Here is a 3,944-nt window from a genome sequence, read left to right as displayed (position 1 = left end):
TATTTATTTATTCATCTACTAACATCTCTCCCTCACCCACCAAAAATCCAAACCCTCTCTCTCCCTTTCTAAGTTCAGATTTTTCTCTTCTTCTTTTCTTCTACTAACAATAAGGAACCTATTTACTGTGACATAGAGGATTCCTCTTCTTTTCTTTTTCTCTTCTCTTTCTTATGAGCAGGGACAGAGAAAAAGGCATTCTTGTTGAAGCTGATCCAGAACCTGAAAGGACTCTGAAGAAAAAACTAAGAGAAGCTAAATTACAACAATCCAGAGACAACTTAATTGAAAATTTCGAACAAGTAAAGGAGATGGCAGCCGAACCCAACAACAATGCAAGGAGGATACTTGGTGACTTTACTGCACCTAATTTCAATTTACATGGAAGAAGCATCTCCATTCCTGCCATTGGAGCAAACAACTTTGAGCTGAAACCTCAATTAGTTTCTCTGATGCAGCAGAACTGCAAGTTTCATGGACTTCCATCTGAAGATCCTTTTCAGTTCTTAACTGAATTCTTGCAGATATGTGATACTGTTAAGACTAATGGAATAGATCCTGAAGTCTACAGGCTCATGCTTTTCCCATTTGCTGTAAGAGACAGAGCTAGAATATGGTTAGACTCTCAACCTAAGGATAGCCTGAACTCTTGGGATAAGCTGGTCAAGGCTTTCCTAGCCAAGTTCTTTCCTCCTCAAAAGCTGAGCAAGATTAGAGTGGATGTTCAAACCTTCAGACAAAAAGAAGGTGAATCCCTCTATGAAGCTTGGGAGAGATACAAAGGACTGACCAAAAAGTGTCCTTCTGACATGCTTTCAGAATAGACCATCCTGGATATATTCTATGATGGTCTGTCTGAGTTATCTAAGATGTCATTGGACACTTCTGCAGGTGGATCCATTCACCTAAAGAAAACGCCTGCAGAAGCTCAAGAACTCATTGACATGGTTGCAAATAACCAGTTCATGTACACTTCTGAAAGGAATCCTGTGAATAATGGGACGCCTATGAAGAAGGGAGTTCATGAGATTGATACTCTGAATGCCATATTGGCTCAGAACAAAATATTGACTCAGCAAGTCAATATGATTTCCCAGAGTCTGAATGGAATGCTAGCTGCATCCAACAGTACTCAAGAGGCTTCTTATGAAGAAGAAGCCTATGATCCTGAGAACCCTGCAATAGCAGAGGTGAATTACTTAGGTGAACCTTATGGAAACACCTATAACTCATCATGGAGAAATCATCCAAATTTCTCATGGAAGGATCAAAAGCCTCAACAAGGCTTTAATAATGGTGGAAGAAATAGGTTTAACAATAATAAACCTTTTCCATCATCCACTCAGCAACAGACAGAGAACTCTGAACAAAATACTTCTAATCTGGCAAACTTAGTCTCTGATCTGTCCAAGGCCACTGTGAGTTTCATAAATGAAACAAGGTCTTCCATTAGAAATTTGGAAGCACAAGTGGGCCAGCTGAGTAAAAGGATCACTGAAATCCCTCCCAGTACTCTCCCAAGCAATACAGAAGAGAATCCAAAAGGAGAGTGCAAGGCCATTGACATAAGCAAAATGGCCGAACCCAATGAGGGAGAGGAGGACGTGAATCCCAAGGAGGAAGACCTCCTGGGACGTCCAGTGACCAATAAGGAGCTTCCCTCTGAGGAACCAAAGGACTCTGAGGCTCATCTAGAGACTATAGAGATTCCATTGAACCTCCTTATACCCTTCATGAGCTCTAATGAGTATTCCTCTTCTGAAGAGGATGAGGATGTTACTGAAGAGCAAACAGCCAAGTTTCTTGGTGCAATCATGAAGCTGAATGCCAAATTATTTGGCATTGATACTTGGGAAGTTGAACCTCCCTTGTTCATCAATGAACTAAGTGATCTGGATCAACTGACATTGCCTCAGAAGAGACAGGATCCTGAAAAGTTCATAATACCTTGTACCATAGGCACCATGATCTTTAAGGCCCTATGTGACCTTGGTTCAGGAATAAACCTCATGCCCCTCTCTGTAATAGAGAAACTGGGAATCTATAGGGTGCAAGCTGCTAGAATCTCATTAGAGATGGCAGACAATTCAAGAAAATAGGCTTATGGACAAGTAGAGGACGTGTTAGTAAAGGTTGAAGGCCTTTACATCCCTGCTAATTTCATAGTCCTGGATACTGAAAAGGAAGAGGATGAATCCATCATCCTAGGAAGACCTTTCCTAGCCACAGCAAGAGCTGTGATTGATGTGGACAGAGGAGAATTGATCCTTCAATTAAATGAGGACAACCTTGTGTTTACAACTCAAGGATCTCTCTCTACATCCATGGAGAGGAAGCATAAAAAGCTTCTCTCAAAGCAGAGTCAACCAAAGCCCCCACAGTCAAACTCTAAGTTTGGTGTTGGGAGGCCACAACCAAACTCTAAGTTTGGTGTTGAACTCCCATATCCAAACTCTAAGTTTGGTGTTGGAGAGTCTCAACAATGCTCTGAACATCTGTGAGGCTCCATGAGAGCCCACTGTCAAGCTATTGACATTAAAGAAGCGTTTGTTGGGAGGTAACCCAATTTTTATTTATCTAACAATATTTTTCTTAGTTATATGTCTTTATAGGTTCATGATCATGAGGAGTCACAAAATAAATATAAAAATTGAAAACAGAATCAAAAACAGCAGAAGAAAAATGACACCCTGGAGGAGCATCTGCCTGGCGTTCAACGCCAGAACAGAGCATGGTTCTGGCGCTGAACACCCAAAATGGGCAGCATTCTGGCACTGAACGCCCAGAACAAGCATGGTTCTGGCGTTCAACGCCAGAAATGGCAACAAATGGGCGTTGAACGCCCAAAATGGGCACCAACCTGGCGCTGAACCCCCAGAGTTGTGTGCAAAGGCATTTTACATGCCTAATTGGTGCAGGGATGCAAATCCTTGACACCCCAGGATCTGTGGACCCCACAGGATCATCTCAGGATTTGTGGATCCCACAGGATCACCTTAGGATCTGTGGACCCCACAGGATCACCTCAGGATCTGTGGACCCCACAGGATCCCACCTACCTCCACTCACTTCTTCTCACCACTCTCTTTCACACAACCCCATAAACACTCTTCCCCAAAAACCCTTCACCAATCACCTCAATCTCTCTTCCCCATCACCTCTTCACCACTCACATCCATCCACTCTTCCCCATAAACCTACCTCATAAACTCCACCTACCTTCAAAATTCAAAACCAATTTCCCACCCAAACCCACCCATATGGCCGAAACCTTTCCCCCCCTCCCTTCCCTATATAAGCCCTCCATTCTTCATCAAATTCACACAACACACCCCTCTACACCCTTCTTGGCCGAAACACTTCCCACTCTCCCTCTCCTCCATTTCTTCTTCTTCTTCATCTATTATTTCTTTGATTGCTCGAGGGCGAGCAAAATTCTAAGTTTGGTATGGTAAAAGCATAAGCTTTTTGTTTTTCCATTACCATTGATGGCACCTAAGACCGGAGAATCCTCTAGAAAGGGGAAAGGGAAGACAAAAGCTTCCACATCCGAGTCATGGGAGATGGAAAGGTTCATCTCCAAAGCCCATCAAGACCACTTCTATGATGTTGTGGCCAAGAAGAAGGTGATCACCGAGGTCCCTTTCAAACTCAAAAGAAATGAGTATCCGGAGATCCGACATGAAATTCAAAGAAGAGGTTGGGAAGTTCTAACAAATCCCATCCAACAAGTCGGCATCCTAATGGTTTAAGAGTTCTATGCTAATGCATGGATCACCAAGAACCATGATCAATGTAAGAACCCGGATCCAAAGAACTATGTTACAATGGTTTGGGGGAAATACTTAGATTTAGTCCGGAGAATGTGAGGTTGGCGTTTAACTTGCCCATGATGCAAGGAGATGACGCCCTACACTAGAAGGGTTAACTTTAATCAAGGTTGC

At 42.9% G+C, this 3,944-nt stretch overlaps 1 non-coding gene across 1 annotated transcript; it reads right to left on the bottom strand.

Moving 5' to 3' along the window:
- Positions 1–707: 707 nt before the first annotated feature.
- LOC112724307 (small nucleolar RNA R71) lies at positions 708–814 on the bottom strand. The gene has a single exon (XR_003163476.1). It is a non-coding gene; the product is annotated as a small nucleolar RNA R71 (small nucleolar RNA).
- Positions 815–3,944: the final 3,130 nt, after the last annotated feature.

The sequence above is a fragment of the Arachis hypogaea genome, chromosome 11 (genome assembly GCF_003086295.3).
Source record: "Arachis hypogaea cultivar Tifrunner chromosome 11, arahy.Tifrunner.gnm2.J5K5, whole genome shotgun sequence".
Lineage (NCBI taxonomy): Eukaryota > Viridiplantae > Streptophyta > Magnoliopsida > Fabales > Fabaceae > Arachis > Arachis hypogaea.
Note: the sequence above shows the minus strand (reverse complement) of the source record. Positions and strands in the feature narration are given on the sequence as shown.